The sequence below is a fragment of the Vicugna pacos genome, unplaced genomic scaffold, assembly GCF_048564905.1.
Source record: "Vicugna pacos unplaced genomic scaffold, VicPac4 scaffold_21, whole genome shotgun sequence".
NCBI lineage: Eukaryota > Metazoa > Chordata > Mammalia > Artiodactyla > Camelidae > Vicugna > Vicugna pacos.
Window position 1 is genome coordinate 841,424 of NW_027328742.1, and position 19,566 is coordinate 860,989.

Genomic DNA, 19,566 nt, shown 5'->3' on the forward strand with positions numbered 1-19,566 from the left:
ATTCCAGAGATGGTTGCCCAGGAAGCAGGGACCACGGGTGAAGTGAGGGGACACTCAGAGAAGAGAAGGAGAAGAGTCTTCTGGGTGTAGGGGGAAGAGAGGCCCCAGGACAAAGGAGCACAGAGGCACAGTGATGAGGATGGACTGGCTCTGTTGTTACACTGCAGGGATGGCTGGATCTTTGTCCTAAGGGCTTAGTTTGGGGAGGCTACTGGCCTCATGAGGGCCCCCCTCTCAGCAGCCTGGACAGACGCTCCCGCTCCTGAGAGCTCTGTGGCCACCAGTGTTCCCAGAGGGGCTCTGCCTCCATCTTGTATCAGACATTCCTGCCCAGCCCCCGACCACCAGCGAGGGAGCCTGGGCCTCACAGCTGTTTGCCGTGGAGGGACACAGGCTCCTCGGAGGAGCAGGCTGATCTTACTTTTCTCCGTAACCCAGGGCCTAGCAAAGTGCCAGCCTATGGGTGGGCCATTCAGAGGCTCGGATACTTCTTATATTAACTCAAAGCAGTAGAATAGCAGAACTGGAGGAAGTGACCACTGAGCTCACAGAGTTCACTGCCCAAACCCCCATTCTACAGATGAGGAAGCAGAGGCCAAGTGGTGAAGCAGCCTTGGCCAAGGTCACGCTGCTACTTAATGCTTGCCTGTGTCGGGCATGCCAAGTGATGAGCTGCACTGATGGGCCTGAGAGGGGGCTCTGGGGCCAGACAGCTTGGGTTCAAGTCCCAGCTCTGCCATTTATGAGCTGTTTGATTAATGACTGTCCTTCTGTAAAGTGCCACCTCATTGGTGTGTCATGAACCCAGAGTTCCTGGAACAGCAGGACAGAATTCTGTAAAGGTTTGCTGTTGCTTTTGTTACTATTATTATCACCAAGTGAACCCTGAAATGAAGAACAAAGACAGCAAGGATTTTTATTTTAAAAGATTTTAAAATACGATGATGACTGTTTGATTTAATCTATTCAAGTTTGCATTTGACCCTTATTAACAACTACACAATGGATGACTTTTGAGGAAATGTTACTTCATGTCTTTACTTCTCACTAACGACACAGGCTATTCAACAGGAAGCAGTTTTTTTCCAGGAACAGGGACAAAAAGTTAACAATATCTCTGTAACTCTCGGTTCCCAGTGAGTTGGTTGTGACCTGTCAACCCAACTTTGGGGAAGTGCCCGCTCCTCCTGGGCTCGCTGTACTACCCCGAGGCCTCCAGGGGGCGCTGTACCCCCACACGAATCCAGTCTCTTGGTTCATATCTTTGCTTCAGATTCCTCAAGGACTGACCATGATTCAGAGCCCCATCTGCCCCGCCAGCCTCGCCTGCTGGACTCCAGGACACTATCCTGGGTCTCAACCATCCTTTGTTCCTACGCCCGCCCCACTACTCTTCACTTTGTCCTTCAAGTGTGGGCTCCTGTGGCTCGCCACCCAGCAGGGGTCTCCCAGTCCTCCACCTCGGGGAACTGCATCATCCTGCATGGTGCCTAGCGAACCCGTGTGGAGGCAGGAAGACTACAGAACAACAGGTGCTCAGAGGGGCTACCTTTCCCACTGCAGGGGCCCTGGAGAGCTTTCTCCCAGCTGGTTATTCACAGGCGCTGAAGATGTGGAATCTCGGTCTTATCAATTTAAAGGGCATCATCACTAATTACAAAAGAAATGATTTTTTCAGTAGCAAAAGGAGAAAAGACTTTGTGACCCGCACCTCCATCTTTCTTCCTCCGCTTTCAGAGGTGATTCTCAGTCTCTGGACAAGGGTAGAAAGCGACACACAGAATATTATTTTTCAATGATTTTTTTTCCCACTCTGAAGATTGCTTTCCCAGAACCGATGAAGGCTAGCATGGTTTGGCTTCCCTGGACTGAGTATTCAGAGGCACAGGGGGGAGGGGTTTGGGGAGACAATTTAGCATTATGGAACCAAACAGAGACATTAAAAGGTTCTACTCTAAACAGAAAGGAAGCAGGATGCTATAGAATTAGGAAAACCATAGTTGGAAATGAAATAACGAGTTACAAGACAATAAACATGAAGATGTAAAAAAGAAAAAGTACATCAAAATACAAAAAGGTGGGAAAGGGAGATGGTAGCAAGAAAAGATAGATTTTTTTCTCTTTCTTTTTCTTTTTTCTCATTATTCTTAGGATGTGTTGGCGCCTACGTGATTATCAGTCTAAAGGAAATAGATATAGTAATGGGTTGATATACTTGAAAAATAGCATAACCACAAATTGAAAGCATATAATAGAGTTGAAAAAAAAACCCAAAAACAAACAAACTCTTAATGCCTTAAAGACTTAAACATTAGACAAGACGCTATAAAACTCTCAGAAGAAAACAGGCAAAACATTATTTGACATACATCTCAGCAGTGTTTTCCTAGGGCAATCCACCGAAGCAACAGAAATAAAAGCCAAAATAAACAAATGGGACCTAGTTACACCTATCAGCTTTTTCACAGCAATAGAAACCATAAGCAAAACGCAAAGACAATCTATGGAATGGGAGAAAATATTTGCAAAAGATGAGACTGAACATGGCTTAACTTGTAGACTATAAAAATAGTTCATACAACTTAATAAGAAAAAAAATTAACAACCCAATCCAAAAATGGGCAGAACAAGTAAACAAGCAATTCTCCAATGAAGATATACAAATGGCCAATAGGTATATGAAAAAAGGCACAATTTCGCTAATTATCAGAGAAATGCAAATCAAAACTACAATAAGTTATCATCTCACACTAGTCAGAATGACCACCATTCAAACATCCACTCACCATAAATGCTGGAGAGGCTTGGAGAAAAGGGAACCCTCCTACATTATTGCTGGGAATGTAGTTTGGTGAAGCCAATGTGGAAAACAGTATGGAGATTCCACAAAAGACTGAAAAAAGACTTATCATTTGATCCCACTCAATCCCAATCCTGGGCATATATCCAGAGGGAACCTTAATTCCAAAATATACCTGCACCCCAATGTTCACAGCAGCATTGTTTACAATGGCCAAGACATAGAAGCAACCTAAACGCCCACTGACAGATGACTGGATAAAGATGCAGTATTTAGATATAAAGGAATATTAGTCAGTTGTAACAAAGAAGGAAATAATGCCATTTACAGCAACATGGATGGACATGGAGATTATCACACTGAAGCGAAATAACTCAGACAGAGAAAAACAAGTATCATATGATATCACTTATATGTGGAATTTTTAAAAATGATACAAATAAACTTATTTACAAAACAAAAACAGACTCACAGACTTAGAAAACAAACAGGAGTTTGGGATTAGCAATTACAAACTACTATATGTAAAACAGACAAACAACAAGGATTCACTGTAGAACACAGGGGAAAATGTTCAGTATCTTGCAACCTATAATGGAAAAGAACCTGAAAAAGAATAGACTATGTATATGTATAACTGAATCAATATGCTGTATACCTGAAACTAACAAAACAGCTGTATATCTGAAACTAACAAAACATTGAAAATCAACCACATTTCAATTTAAAAAAAAGATAAGCTCGGAAAACTGTGTGGAGATTCCTCAAAAGACTAGGAACAGACTTACCATATGACCCAGGAATACCACTCCTGGGCTTGTACCCAGAAGGAAATCTACTTCAGGATGACACCTGCACCCCACTGTTCATAGCAGCACTATTTACAATAGCCAAAACATGGAAACAACCTAAATGTCCATCAACAGGTGACTGGTTAAAGAAGATGTGGTATATTTATACAATGGAATACTACTCAGCCATAAAAACCGACAACATAATGCCATTTGCAGCAACATGGATGCTCCTAGACAATGTCATTCTAAGTGAAGTAAGCCAGAAAGAGAAAGAAAAATACCATATGAGATCGCTCATATGTGGAATCTAAAAAACAAAAACAAACAAAAACAAAGCATAAATACAGGACAGAAATAGACTCATGGACAGAGAATACAGACTTGTGGTTACCGGTGGGGGGGGGAGTTAGAAGGTGGGAAGGGATAGACTGGGATTTCAAAATTGTAGAATAGATAAACAAGATTACATTGTATAGCACAGGGAAATATACACAAAATGTTATGATAAATCACAGAGAAAAAATATGACGAGTGTGTATATGTCCATGAATGACTGAAAAATTGTTCTGAACACTGGAATTTGACACAACACTGTAAAATGATTATGAATCAATAAAACATGTAAAAAAAAAAAGATAAGCTCTAAATAGCTATATTCAAAGAAAATCTTCAACACTTACCTCTTACAAAAAGTAAAATGGGAAGCTTGAGCAGGACCAAATTATACTGAATGAGAGGTTACATACCTTCTCCAGCACGTGGCCTATGCTACACACACATCGTGTTTTCCTTCAGGTAAGAATGGCCCTTACTGCCCAGGGAGCAAGTCCTGCTGGGACAAGGCCTCTGTGGCAGTGGCCTCCTTGTCACCGCTCCATCTAACCAGAAGGCCAGGGTTTTCAGAGGGGAGGGAACACAGAGCTCATACACTTCAGATATATTTCCTGAAAAAAACTATGTAAAGACCAAATTCACCTGCAGTGCGGGAAACATGAGCAGGGCCCCTAAGCAGACCGACAAGCCCGCGCTTCAGATATATTTCCTGAAAAAAACTGTGTAAAGACCAAATTCACCTGCAGTGCGGGAAACATGAGCAGGGCCCCTAAGCAGACCGACAAGCCCGAAGCAAGACGGCCCGATGTTCACATCGGAACCAGAACAAAAACCGTCTGGCCCCAGTTAAACGATCACCATCTCACCTGCAATGAACTGTTTGTACTCAGTGTCAGGGATGTTTCTGTTGAGACTTGAGAGATCAAAAAAGTCAGACCAGGGAATCCGGATCTGGTGGATGTCCAGGCTCTGCCAATGGCAGAGGCAGCCCCAAGGGGGTAGAACCAGCACCGACTCTTCCATCTTCAGCAGGGTCTTCAGGAGGAAGGCGATGTGGATACAGATGCCCCTACGGAGGCTGAAGCCCTCTGGAGGGTTGATGTCACACAGAAGGTACCTAGCAGGGAGCAAAGGAGAGCGGGTCTTCAGGGCCAGGTCTCTGCACAGGAATCCCGGCTTAGGTAGAACAGATACAACGGGAATCTCTGCACAGCACATGGCCTAGACTCAAGACACGTTCAGCAGCTTCTGGTTTGTATAGTGGAGGCACTGCCCACCAATCTCCGTGTGGCCAATTATTTCGAGTCCAGGAGCACATGCAGAAGACATCTTGGCATCTGTCTAACAACGCTAAGCACCTGACTAGTACCTGAGCACCCGTTCTCCAGGGGCTCTCAAACTTCTTGGCCTACAGACCCCCGTACACTCTTAATTACTGAGGACTCCAAAAGGCTGCTGCTTATGTGGGTTAAATCTATCAATAGTTCCTGTGTTAGAAATTAAATAAGAACTTTAAAAAATGCTTTTGAGTTCACTTAAAAATAATAACAACCTACTACATGATACCATTAATACTCTTAAGCAAAAAATAAGCATATTTTTCTAAACAAAAATCATTAATGAGAGGAAAAGCAGTGATTTTAATTTCTGCAAATCTCTTTTGGACTGGTGAGAGCTGAATTCTATCTGCCTCTACATTACCTGTTTTGTGATATCACAGACCAGGTTTTCCCTGGAAATCCCCACAGGAAACTCGGGAGTGAAAGAGTGTGCAAAAGACAGGTGACTTCCCAGCGTTTCAACGAAAATAGTCTTGCATCTTAGAGGCCTCGGACTCACTTTGATAACTGCTGCCCTACCCTAGGCGAGACTCTCCTACACAAGAGCCAGGCAAGGGTCCTGGCTTCTTTAATGAGTTACCGCAGCAACACCCCTCCCTTCTCTGTGTTAATATTACCTACAACCTCCATTACTGCAGATGAGGATGTAATCCTCAACTGGGGCCTCTAATCCCAGAAGACTACCAACCTTGAGAGGGAGGGCCCATCTACCATCTCCACACCCTGCACAGTCTATTTTGAATCAAGCCCTAGATAACTGCTAATTGGCACTGACCCTTGTCTTATTCCTGAATATTATCAAAGGAGCCAACATCTGGAGGGAACTGAAATTTCCCTGCAGATAAACAAGGCTGATAAACCACCCTATTCCAACATCTGATTCTGGACCTCTTCAAAACCCGGGTAAGGCCCTGCTTCATAAAAGACGGCTCCTCCACCTGCCCTTCCCGGGGGTTCTGGGAGGCCACGGCCACGCAGGGCTACCCGGACTCGCGGTCCCAGCCCCAGCGCCCGAGGGGGAGGAAAGCCCGAGGCTGTGCCCCAGCCCTGTCCCCCCCGCCCCAACCCGCTCCCCGGCACCACAGCCCCTCCCCGGCCGCCACACCAACCCGGATCCCACCCCGGTCCACGTCCACTGGCCCTGCCAACGGCGCGGCCCTACGTTTACCGTCTGTGGGACGCCGCCCCAGAAAGGATGTCGGCCGCCGACTGACGAGGTCAGAACTAGTCACCCGGCCGAACAAGCCGCCATCCCCAGCAGCAAGAACCACCAAGAAACTGCCTAACAGCGCGTATTCAAGGTCCCTGGCAGCTGCACACTTCCGGAGCCCGCTGCCTGCCCCAGAAGCGCAAGCCGGCCCGCGCGGAGCACGGCGCCTGTAGCCATGGCAACGCCACGGGGCCCTCCCCTAGCGCTTGCGTCTGCGTCCTCCCGAGGCTAGACGTGCGAGGGCAGAACTTGCGGAGCCAATGTGAGCCAGGGCGCGGCCAGGACGGGGGTTGGGGGAGGCTTATGGGGCATCTGGGCGGGGCCGGAGCGGGCGGGGCCGCGCAGACGTCCTGACCTGCAGGTGGCGCCGGCCGGAAGCTGGGGCGGTGCTGCCACCAGTGGGCGGGGCAGCGGGCCAGCGTGCCAGCGGGCCAGCGTGCCAGCGGGGCAGCGGGGCAGCGGGGCAGCGGGGCGGGGGCACCCTCTCCTGTCTGTGTGCGGGTCTCAGCCAGGGCTCCGTGGCCTCCGCTTGCACCGGAAGTGGACCCAGGCTGCCAGTGGGCAAGATAGAGGACTGAGCCCAGGCACGCACGGCTGGCCAGGTAGGGCACCTGAAGTGCAGATCCGCCAGGCCCGCTGCCGGCCTTGAATACGCGCTGTTAGGCAGTTTCCAAGAAGACGGGATCTGTCCCAAGAGGGTAGGTAGGACAGTGTGCCAGATGCCGGGTTGTGTGCGGTCTTACAGGAGAACAACAGTGAGAGGGTGCAGAGCAGACCCTGTGTTGGCTGGGCTAGGAATTTGCGGTATGGTGTGGGGATGGTGTGTGCCATGCTCTGTGGTCTCCCAAAGAACTCTCACCCCCAAGCAAAGGACCCTGCTCCCTCCACCCTTCACTGCATCCCCTGCCTTCCCCAGCACCACCGCCCCTGCCCCAGAGTGTCCCATGACCTCTCCCCACACCAGGCACTGTCCCTGTTACAGGTACTTAGCTCCTGGTGGTTCCAGCCCGAGGGTGGGGGCTGTATCTGACCAGTTAGGATGCCTGGAGCCGTTGTATGAAACCTCAGACCATAATGCAGGCGTGCACAGAGGCCCCTCAAATGGATTGCCTGCATGCCCTCCCCACCACGCACCCACAGTGCAGCTGCCACACCAGGCCAAGCCTGCCGGAGGACCGCTGTTCCCTCTCCTCCTGTCCCTGATCAAGAGTGCACCGCCCACACTGCTGGGTATTTAGGGGGCCTTAGAAGAGCAACTGGTATTTTTATGGGTAAATATTTGCTCTTTGGGGGAGATTTGAGTGCAAAGGGATGTAGGGTATGTTTTTTCTGTTGCCCTGGAACTGGTAACTAGGATGTAAACTTAAGTCAAAGCAGTTTTTAGAGAGAGCCGCAAAATATCTAACCCAGAGATCACTGTTCCCCAACAAAGGCAACGCCACCTGGCGGGTGGGGTCCTGGTCCCTCTTTCTGGAGGTTGGGGTTTGCACCCTCTAGCTGGGGCAGAGCCCGAAACAGCTCTGAACACGCTCCAACAGGCTTTCCCAGCACAAACTGCTTTATTTTGAATCTCGGTGAAGGAACCAGCTGAGAAATCTGGGTAAATCTTCCTGGGTGTAACTATGCCTTTTGTGCTGAATGAAAGAGCGGCTCTCCACATGCTTACATCTTAGAACTGAATGTGTGTCGAAGCCTTCATGCATGTAGTATGTTGGGAACAGCGTTTCATGGTGAGGGGAACTATATAAATTACATGTGTATGGGGAAGCCCTCACTCCAACAGGCTTTTCCTGGGCAAACTGCCTTTATTTCGAAATTGGCTCTTGCTGAGAAATCTTGGTAAGCATTCCTAGGTGTAACCATGCCCATTATGCTGGATGAAAGAGCGGCTCTATACTTGTTCACATCTCAGAAATGAATGTGTGTTGAAGCCGTCATTCATGTAGAGTGTTGGGAACACAGAATTTCGTGGTGAGAACTATGTAAATTACATGTCTATGATGAAGCACTTGCTCGAACCGGGTATTCCACCGCATACTGCCTTTATTTCGAAACTGGCTTCTCTGAAGCCTGTGGTCTCCATTGCAGGTCTGTCTCCAAGCCCAGGGCCAGCATGGTGACTCTGTTCCCCCTGCCTATTCTGGAAGGTCTAGGTGTCCTCCATGGCCCTTCCACCATTGTTTTTTGGAAAACCCCGCAGATGAAATGGGCCTGAGAACAGGAGAGCTGGATGCCAGCAGCCACTGCCCAGTGTGTGGCTCCTGGGAGGGGCATCTCCTCTCCGTGGGCTCTGATCTACCCTCCCCTCTCCCCCACCCCCACCCCTCTCCTCCTGCATTTCCTGATTGATCCCTGGATAATGGTCCATACCAGGAATGACCTGGGAGAGGTTTTATGAGTATTTAAGAGGAAAAAAAAAGAAATCTTTAGACAAGTTACTGAAAGTAACTTCCAGCTTTCCCGGGAAAGTCCTCTTTCCAATGTTTAAGGCTAGTTGACAGGGTGTCAAGTTGCTTAACCACTCACACCTGAGCAAGTGCTACCTCTCTCTAGCTCCCTGGAGCATCCACTTGTGGCAACTTGGCCACAAGAAGGCACGAAAGCTCTTTCCCCTCGTCAGCACCAGCGTGGCTTTGGAGTCAGTGGAGGCTGAGAGAAAGGGCCCCGCCCTGAGGTTTGGGGGGCCTCCAGCCACAGCCAGAGGAGCGGGGGTTTTCAGAGAGGCCCAGCAGGGAAACCAGGCAAGGCCACCTGGCCCAAGTCTTCCCTGCCCAGAGAGCCCCATGAACTGCTTTGGGCCACACTCCCCGTTTGGGCCCCCTGCAAAAAGGTACCATGGGAGCCACACCTGAGAAGGCAGAAGAACGGCCCTTTGGCCTGGGGTCCCAGCACGTGTGTCCTGTGAGACCTGTGGCCACATAAATTCCTTGTCTCTCCAGGTCACTGAAGGGACTGTGCTGGGCATCTTGATGGTCAGGGACATGGGAACAACTCTAAACTCTGAAGAAGGACAGAGAGACTCTTCCTGGAAGCAAGGATTCCAGGGAGACGCCTTGCCCAGAACTGGGGACTGTGTCCTGAGTAGACCCCTGGGAGGCAATGTGGGGCTGTGGGGTCCTCTTTAGAGAAGGGAGCAGGTGTGTTTTCCGGGGGTGGGGTCCTGCATTGTCCAGACATGTCCTTGTGTAAGACTCATTTACAAACACCTCCCAGTCCACCTAGGGGTGGCCCCAGGGGTGGGGGTAGAGGAGGAGAGTGAAGGGTGCAGACTTAGGGCCCCCTGACCCACCCAGGGAGCCAAGGGTCAGTGGGAACATCTTGGGAGTCTAGTGCAGGGGTGGGGGACGAGCACTAAGAACATGACAAGTCATGCAATAAAGTGACCCGTGACCACGAGACACAGGTGGCTGTACACCAAAAGATGCAGATAGAAATTTAGACCCAGGATCTGAGAACCTTGAGAGGGGCTGGAGGGTCCCAGGAGCCCTCAGGAACAGCTCTTCTAGGGGCACAGACATCCCAATACACACATTTCTCATGGATGCTTTTTGGGGTGCAGAGTGAGTTTCCAGGATCCTGAACTTAGTATGGAATCCCACCCCCTTGTTCATCACGGTTCCTGGCAATAAATTGCTGTCATTTGTCCCTGGACATGCACAGGGGAGCTGGCTGCTGTGGGGGTCACTGCAGGACTAGAATCTTTCTCAACAGGAGCACATTTAGAACATGCCTGCAAGGACCACCCTCATGGGATTGCCAAGGAGATCGTGGTACCCAGGTCACCAAGTGACGAAGTTGTGAGGTTGCCTGGGGTATCCTGGGGGCATGTAGATTTCTGTGGTCTGCACGTGGGCCCCGCACTGCGGGATGGTCTGCACAAAGAGGGGCCTTCCCTCCTGATGATGGCTCTTAACACCTGCAGGGAAACTGCTCCCAAGGCTCCTGGTGGTCCATATTGAGAGTGTCCTGCCAGCCTTGTGGGGTCACCTTCCCCTGATGCAGAAGCAGACCTCTCCCCCTTGAGGCCCAGGGGACACCTGGCTCAGGTCCCACCTCTGTGCCCTGGACACGCAGAGCCGCAGGGCTCTGGCACAGCCTGGGATGTGGTGGTGTCGGGGCAAGAAAGGCCCTGGGAAGGGGCTCATTCAGGGGCAGAGGCCACTCTGCAGGGATGCTGGACCTGGCAGCGATGGCACTGCTTCAGTACTCCCTTGGGCTGGTTTTCCATGCTGTGGGTTGGAAGGGCCTCTCCTTCCTGCGGTGTAGTGGGGGGAACTAGATCCATCGTCAATGTCAGCCCTAAAATTGGAGACTGCGATACCTCCATTCCTGGAAAGAAAAATCAGTCCCCTCCAGTCCAGGTGACTCAGAAAGTCATTCAGCCATGTTCACGGCCCCCACTTTAGGCTTTGAATTAGAGCTGAGCGGCTCAGGAGGCCAGATCCCTGTCCGTGGCTCCAGGAGCAGGCTTTCTGCTGGGGGACAGGATCCTCACAAACACCTGTGTCTTTGTGGGACACTCCCCTCTGACAAGCTGGGAGGCAGGGTGCAGTTGTGGGAAATCGTGTTTCCATGAGGAGAAGGCCACCATGTGGTGGGGGCACAGGAGACTGTGAGAATGAGTCCCACAGCCTTTCTGGAATCAAACTACTGGCAAATGTGAAAAAGTGCATAATTTGTTTTATTGAACAGGCTGCTAATGCACGTTTGGAGGGCCAGGTTCAAGGACTCTGCATCCCTCCAGGACAATAGCCTCAATAGAAGAACAGACAGAGCAGAAGGAGATCTGGGGTTTCTCCCAGGAATGAGGCGGAACAGGGATTTCTGCAGATTTGCAAGGAGTTCCCGACCACTGGGCACGGGGTTACAGCCCCACGAGACCCCTGTCGTGTTTGGCTTGGGCTCTGGTTCTGGCCTGCTCATGTATTCTTCCAGCTGAGTTCCAGAAACTCAGAGGGTGAATTTAAAGGGGCTGCATTTGGAACCTAGTGAGGAGGTGGAGGGTCCTTTATATTGAGTCCCTTCATCCTACTCACCGCAGCTGAAGCCCAACACCCCCCCCAGGCCCCCAGGGTGGCCGTGGAGGGAGAGCAAGCCTGGCAGGTGACCTAGGGGTCCCACTGCTGTGTCCTTCCCTTGTCTTCGTTCCCTTTCACCTCGGAAGGTGTGATTGTCTCGTGTCATGGTGGCCACCGCAATGTCCCTCCCAGCAATCTCTTTTCTCCATCAGGTGGGGTTCCCACTCCCGCTCAGCCATCTCTCTGCATGGATGCTGAAGGACCAGGCCCACCTGAAGTTCTGAGCTTGAGCAGTAAGGTGAAAACCAAGAAACCAATGGAAACAAAGAAGCAAGTGATTGTGGCAAAGCTCCCCACCACAGAGAAGCTGCCCTGAGTGGAAGGGAGTGTGTGGGCATGCCCATTTGTTTCCTGTCTCCCAGTGCTCTTTGCTTTCTTATTGCAGACCTGCATGTTTACAACAAAATGATCTGCAAAACTGAAAATATTTACTCTCTCGCTTTTACAGAAAAGGCTGGCCAGCCTCTGGTCCGGTGCCAGGCAAGTGATTGGAGTTCCTTTCCAGTTTGGAAACATCTTGGCAGGCCCAGGTTTGCAAAAGTCTTTAAGAGTAGTTACGGAGTCTTGCTTTTAAACTTTTTTACGGCTGTATATACTTGTGAGATGTGGTTGTGCTGTGTAATTCTGAGCTGGGATTTTCTCAAACTGTTTCTCACATCTTATACCAGACATTCCTAAATTCCAAGGGGAACTGCATTTTAAGGAAGCCATGGAATTTAGCAAAAGGATACAGATCTCATTTCCTTTTAAGCATCGATGTACCTCCATCATGGCAGTATTGGCTATGTGTTATTGAAAGGGGAACTAAGTAGTAACCAGATTAATAGAAAATAGGGGATTTTAGGTACACAGGTTCATCTTTTCAACATTTTTTGAACATTTGCAGTTTAAGATGACCATTCCTGAGAAACAGGCAGGCTCTTAGAATGAAATAGCATTTCCTCTGAACCATAATTAATTTTTCTTTTGTAGACAGCAGGAAGGGTAATCACACATCACACATTTGGGGACGTCAAAGAGAAAAAGTAACTTTCTGGGAGCTCACTCACCCGCCTCCACCTGCCATTTTTACTGTCCCATTCTCCCTGGAAGGCTCTTTCTTATCTTCTGCTCATGGCTCCAGTAACTCTTTCTTCCTCCTTGTTCCTCAGCTGGTAAGGTTACTTTTCTACTTTGAACAAGCAAACAAGCCAACAGAAGAGAAATTTCACAAGCAACTCCTAGCACATCCGCTCGCTTTCTGATGTCTGTGACCTCACTCTCGGTGCCCCACCGCTTATTAAAAGTGGCATCGAAAGCCAGTTCCTCCAAAAGTCCCTGGGGCCCCATCCCTCCCATCTTCTCTGGGTTGTCACTCCCAAAACCATCCTCTCTTTCACTGCCTCATCTATTTTGTTCTCCTGCTAGTTGGCACCCATCAGTATATAAACGTCCATCCTCTTAAACAAACAGCATTCCTTGACCCTAATTCACCCCCACAAATTGCCACCCTGTGTCTTTGCAGCAAATCTTTAAGGAGTTGTTTAAACTCACTGTCTGCATCTTCTCTTGAGCCATCCCCTTTTACACCCACTCTGGCTTTTCACCTGATCCCTCGCTCTATGGAAACTGCCCTGTCAAGGCCATCAGTGACCCCATGTTGCTAAATATAGTGGTCAATTTTGACTCCTCATCATGCGTGGTCCCTTGGTAGCATTTGACCCAGCTCTTCCATCCCTCCTACCCCATGTTCCTGTTTCACTCAACCTCCAGCCCATCACTCTGTCTGTTTCTGCTTTTGTCCTGCTGGCTGGTCCCTTGCCAATGTCTCCTCTTTTTTCCAAACATATACTGTGGGTGTGCCCCAGGGTCAGTTCCTGGGCCTCTCCTCTCTCTCTCTGCTATTCCTTTGGTGGAAGCAACCCAGCCTTGGAAATTGGCATGCCATCAATTTCTCGATTTCTCCAAAATTCCCTGATTTCCCCTTTCCATCTGGACCTTTATCCCTGAGACTCACATTCTTTTCCTTTCATTCATCTTTCTTTCACATTCATACATATGTTCTACTATGTAATTACTTTTCCAAATTTTGAAACAGTACATATATATCATGTAAAATGCTCAAATATGTATTATTTCCACTAAGATGCTAATTCTACCTTAGAACATTTATGCAATTCTGTATTTATGTGAATAAAGCGAATAGTATTTCTACAAGCCTCATAGTTAAACACTGTGTTAGTTTGGGGCTATTATGTAAAATGAAATAATGATACATCAACATAGTCATTTATCATTTATTTTTATGTAACACCGAGATGAGGTTTTTGCACTGAAGACTGGTTTTATTGAAATTTTACCTACGTTACGGACAGTCAGTTTATGTGAAAGCCCTCATTTCTCCCCTTTTTTGATATATTTTCCATTTGGCTGTATATGACATATACCTTGGCATGAAACGAAATTCCCAAATCATTCACTTAATACAATTAATACAATTAAATTATATTTTTAAATGTTAAAAAGAAAAAGAAAACAGATTCCTCTGCCTATTAGGCACTTCTGTGGCAATATGTAATACACCCCTTAACCATGACATTGAAGAACTGAGCTGATACCATCCCCTTTCCACCTGCTCAGCCCCACCTTGTCCCATCCCCTGTGGATGGAGAGGACATCCCTACCATTTCCAGGTCCAGATGTTGGAATCATGTCCTTTCTCTCTCTTTCTCTTACGTTCACAGACAGCAAATCCAGCTTGTTAGAAAATTCTGGATACTCTGTCTTCATTAAATACCTGCTCTCTGCTCCCCGCCCTCCTAAGAGCCACCTTCAGCCTTTCCTGGACACCAATAGCCTCCTGTTTCCATCTTTGCTTTCCTACAATCTCTCATCCACACAGAGTCAGAGGGAGCCTGTAAAAACATATATTGGGGTTGGTGGGTGTAGCTCAGTGGTAGGGCACATGCTTAGCATGCATGAGATCCTGGGTTCAATCACCAGCACCTTCATTAAAATAAATAAATTACCTCCCCCCAAAAAACACAAACACAAAAGCATAAGTTGGACTACATCACCCCTCCCCTCAAAACTCACTAAAAGTGTCACCATTTCATTAGGAGCCAAAGTCCGTCACGAAGGCTCAGGACCCGCCCGGAGTGCTCTGCCTCTCCGCCCACACTCTCCCCCTCACTCTGGGGGCCTCAGGCTCTGGCTCTTCCTTCTTCCTCCGGATCCATTCTGCTTCAAGTTCATTACTCCATGAGATCTGCCAGGATTGCCTTATACCCTCCTGCCTGCCTCCCACCCCACGGCCATCACCCGAGTTTGCTCATATCACTCTTTTTTAAAAATTTTTCCAAACTCTTGCTACCCCCAACATGCTGCCTGTTTCCTCTGCTAAAATTCTGAGCCCCCAGTGATGGGGAGTCATGTCTATTTTGTTGACTGATAAAGCCCTAGAGCCTTGGGAACGGGTCTAGTTAGGAGATTCCTGTACGTAGTAGGAGCTTATACACATTTGCTGAATGAATGTAGATGCCCTGGTCCATTCCGATGGAGCATTTCTGTGTCGTGCTCAAAGAATAACTCTCCTTTCCACCTGAGAGGGGGGTGACAACTTCCTTGGTGATTAAAGGCAAGAATTTTTTGCTTTATGCTGTTAACGTTAGGCGGGGAGACTGGGGGATCTTCATATATATTTTTAAATTTGGTTCACTCTGCAGTTGGTATTTGGTCTCTGTATAACTTTGAGAAACTCTTTATGAGTGATCATTCTTTGATCAGATTGAACAGGTTCCAGGGGGAAGGACTAAGCCTGTCCCATCGGCCATCCTATGTGTCATGTCCTGGGACCCAGTGGATGCTCAGCATGTAAGTGAACCGACAGGACTGAGTGAAGAGATGGGAGCATCTCCTTATTGTTGTGGCGGCTCTCTGTCCGATTCCTTGAGATTTGGGGAAGGGTTTACGAGTGCAGAGGGGAGAGGTCAGATCCTCTGTGCTTTTCCTGAGTGCCCTGGCCTTACCCATTCCCCCAGCCCCCTCTGGGCAGCCAAGCCGAGGAGCTGGGCCACCAGGGGTTGTGCTGATCAATAATCCACCTTCACCCCAAGTCTGGGGGGTAGGTACACCTGGTTGTAGTTTCTGGAGTCAGGTCCATGGAGGAATTCCTCACCGAACTATGTTTTGGACCTTTTATTTTTCTCTATAACCTCCAGCTGAAGAAGAAAGTTGTCTTAGACACATGAAAGTTAAGGACGCCTACTGTCCCCTCGGAACCCAGGTGGGGCTGGGAGTCTGCTGTTTGTACAGCCGGTGGGCTCGTGTTGATTTGGGCATCCCTGTGCCTAAATCCCTGCAGTACACTCGGTGGGAAGGACGGGGGTGCCTGGCAGGAAGGGAAGCGGGTCGGGAGACTGCACAGCTGGGGTGATGTTAACCTGTGGTGAGTGGGAGCCTGCTGATGCATGGCATCTCGGAGCAGGGAACTGTCCACACTCAGAGGGGTTCCCACTCCCGCAGGGGCCCTTTGATCAGGGTGCTGGACTGTCAGGGGACCGCAGGAGTCCCAGTGTGGATTAGGGTGCCTTCAGGCAATGGGAAGTGAGGGGTCCAGTGGCACTTGAATTAACTGTGCACCCAAATCCAGCCCCCACCTCTTTCAGCCTGTTTCCTAATCTGCAAAACTGGAATGTTATTAAGCATCCCGCGGGGTCATTGATGGGCTGGGACAGACTAGACAGTCAGGAGCTGGAATTCCTCTGTCCCCTGATTGTTTGCCTTCTTTCTGACTATTTGCTCTCACAAGCTCAGTCTCTGTGTCTCTCGCTCTTTCACTTCTAACTTTCTCTCATGCTCTGGTTTCATTTGATTTCCAAACACCGCCCCTCCCCTCCGCCATCCCCAGATGAGTGAACATGATTTCTGTATGTCAGTTCCAAATTCCAAGGAAAGATGCTCTGCCTCCCTCTGGATCTGTTGTCCAACCCATCAGTTGTGGCCAGAGGAGCGAGTACCTCTGGGACCAGCAGAGGGTCTCTGTTCAGCCCCCAGCCACCACTGTGGGAGCACATAGCTCTCCGTGGAGGACGTACTGACTGACCATGTGTCAGTCAGTATGAATTTATGTCTCCTCTTGCCCCTCCTTCATCCTCCTAAACAAAGATGCAAATTAAACACTCCCGGGATTTGTGTCATGGAACACTCAGGGTGGGGGCTAAGGGGGCTGGAATCTCTGCTGCATTTAAGGGGCTACAGTGAATCCCCAACGAGAGCCTGCAAAGGGAACAGCACCGGCCCCACCCGGCACTTAGGGCGCTGAGTCTGCGGGATGTTGAGCTAGGCTTCTGACCACAGCTCAGGGGTCTGGTCTGACCAGTTAGCCTTTGAAACCAACCAGCTTTGGGTTCCTCAATCCCTCCCTGAGGTTTTACCTGAACCACCAGCTTCTGTATCTCTGAAGACAGATGATGAGGGCCCTTCACATAAGCCGTTCGCACAGCCCTGTGCAGGCCTCTGTGCTGCGCGGTCTGCCCGGCGAGCTGACCGAGGTTAGTATTTTACTGATGTTAGAAATAGTCTGGTTTCCTGATGCACTATTTCACTGAACAAGCAACAGAAGCCACTTCTCGCTGATAAAAGCGAAAAAGGGGCTTAATGAAAAGATACTGGGAGGGTGTGTGGAGTGGCCAGTACCGGAGCCAACCCAGGAGCTGTAGGAGGTGTTAGGGAGCCCCAGGCACCAGGACGGGCTGGGTGCTACCGGGCCCCCTGCCACCCCAGAAGGGACCCCCCTCCATCCGACCCTCCACCTCTCTCACTGCAGGTTCACGTCCCGGCAGGGCCAGGTCACACTGAAGCCACTAGCACACACCTCAAAGGGGGAGCTGGCCCCGTCTCAGCCGAGGGCGTGCCCGCTGTGCGGAGATGCCCAGTTAGAGGAAGGCGGGTCCCCTACTATTCCGAGTTAAGGTGCAAGTCAGTGCCCATCACTCAGGAGAGCCAGACTGGTCGGACCTCATTGTGGTGACTAGGCCATCTGAGTTCTCTTATTACTTCCTATGTTTGAAGGCCCTGGAGGGAGAAAAAGTGAAGGTTCTAGTACTTATTTTGTGTTTCCCACATACCAGGTGCGGTAAGCAAGCCACTTCAGACAAGGCCCAGAGCAACCACGTTAATGCCACGGAGCAAGTCGTGCAGTCAGGCCTCTGTGGTCCCGAAACCCGTGTCCTCATCGGCTCCGTAATTACCAGTGGAAACTGGGGTGATTTATGGGACTGTATGCTCCTTAAGGGGCTGGGATGTGTGTTTCTAAATCCGCATCTTTAGAAACTCAGCTAGAACCACAGCCACTGATTGCACGGAGGCAGAGGAAGGGAGGATTTCAGCCTCTGGTCCAGCTCGTGTGGAGCTGAGAAATTGCTCCTTCTGTCCTGAAAACAACACCAGAACTGAGGGAGCTGCAAACCCACTGCTCTTCTTAGATCCCAGAAAACTGAGGGGAAAAGCTGCTCCCAAACCAGAGAGGCAGCTGAGCAGGCTTGGAGAGTCACAGTTCCCAGGGCAGAACCCGCTTTTGTAAGAACCCCGGGGGCAGGGAGATTTAACAGGTCCATGAGGCCAGCAGGAGGCTCAGCTTGGGGAAGTCTGAGTGTGACAACTACAGGGGGCCAGTCAAAGGGGCCCCATGCTCTTTTTCATGCATTTTAAATCCAGGACCGTGTCCTGTTCTCAGAATGAAGGTCAGAGAAAAACTCCTCATGCTTCCTGCCTGGAAAGGAGAAAATAGCTCTTTTGAAATACACCCAGAACATTCTGTTTCATTGGGGGGAAGTTGTTATTTGTTTGTTTTTTTTTAATGAGAAATTATTTTACCAGAGCCTAAACAACCTGGGAGAAGGGAAATCCCTTCTGTGTCACCCAAATTGGGGTGGGGGGAAAGAGACACACTTGTGGAGGTCACAGCTCAGGGCACAGGCTCAATGAGAACTACTCACAGGACTGCAGATGCCCTGCTCTGTCCCGCTCCCCCAACACCTTGCCTCCATGACAGTAGGGCCTCTGTGTAATAACAGGAATAAAATTAAAAGAAATAAATGTCTCAGGAGTGTCTAGAGAAAACCCAAAGGTAGCGGGGAGATGAAAACAAGGACACACAGGCGGCTTTAGCCTCTCGCACGAATAGCTGTAGCAAACTACACACAGCCCAGCCCCAGTAGATAAACAGAAAACCTCACAGAAGAAACTATTTATTTTGGTTCTCTTACCCAGTGCATTCCATGGTGCATCCTCGCCTAGAATTGAGTGGAAGCAAGTCCATCTCAGAAGGGACATAACTGAAGAGGAATGGCTTTCCAGACTCTGATGGGCAGAGAAAGCACCAGCCTGGGATAGAGAAAGGTGAGGGGTGGGGTAGGGGGTGGGCTGTCTTCTTCCCCAAATAAGGAATCTTCTTGAGGCCAGCACAGTGGGAGGGAGGACCATGGGGTGGAAGCAGCCAGACTTCTTCCTGAGAAGTGATAGGATGCCTACAAGGGACCATTCAGGTGCCCAAACTGGGTCCTGACGGTGGGAGCCAGTCGGTCTGCCTCAGAGCCCAGGACTGAGGTGGGCGCACAGCAGGCTGGTCTTACTTGGCTGGATCCATTTCAATTCTCCGAAGCCTTGTGTAAAACATGAAGCGTGGACGGCCTTGTGAGCACAGCTCTGCCCTCAAGACCGGTTTCAACTCCTCTCTTCCCGGAAAACATCATCTCTGAGCCCGTCCTCGGTGACCTCACAGAGGTCACTCTAGCGGCCCAGGCTAGTGACCGGGAACATGTACCTTCCTGCAGCCAACCCCAGACGTCCACTGATGCATCATATACTGGCAAAGATGTGAGTTCCTGGGCATTGGTCTAACAGCAGAGACTCTGCCACAGGCCCAAGAAGTGGTTTGTGGGACATGCAGGGGTGCAGAAGTGTAGGCAGTGCAAAAGTGTAACTGGTGACAGGGGTGCAGGGGCTGTGGAGGGAGCAGGTAGTTCAGGGG

General features: G+C 49.6%; 2 long non-coding RNA genes across 2 annotated transcripts; one reads left to right on the plus strand and one right to left on the minus strand.

Moving 5' to 3' along the window:
* Nucleotides 1–610: 610 nt before the first annotated feature.
* On the minus strand, nucleotides 611–6,711 carry LOC140694441 (uncharacterized). The gene is made up of 3 exons (XR_012070080.1): nucleotides 6,436–6,711; nucleotides 4,794–5,044; nucleotides 611–885 (listed from the first exon to the last, which is right to left on the minus strand). It is a non-coding gene; the product is annotated as an uncharacterized lncRNA (long non-coding RNA).
* A 5,221-nt stretch (nucleotides 6,712–11,932) lies between these two features.
* LOC140694442 (uncharacterized) lies at nucleotides 11,933–19,319 on the plus strand. Its single transcript, XR_012070081.1, has 5 exons — nucleotides 11,933–12,085; nucleotides 15,321–15,407; nucleotides 17,666–17,799; nucleotides 18,807–18,935; nucleotides 19,198–19,319. It is a non-coding gene; the product is annotated as an uncharacterized lncRNA (long non-coding RNA).
* The last annotated feature ends 247 nt before the right edge of the window (nucleotides 19,320–19,566 follow it).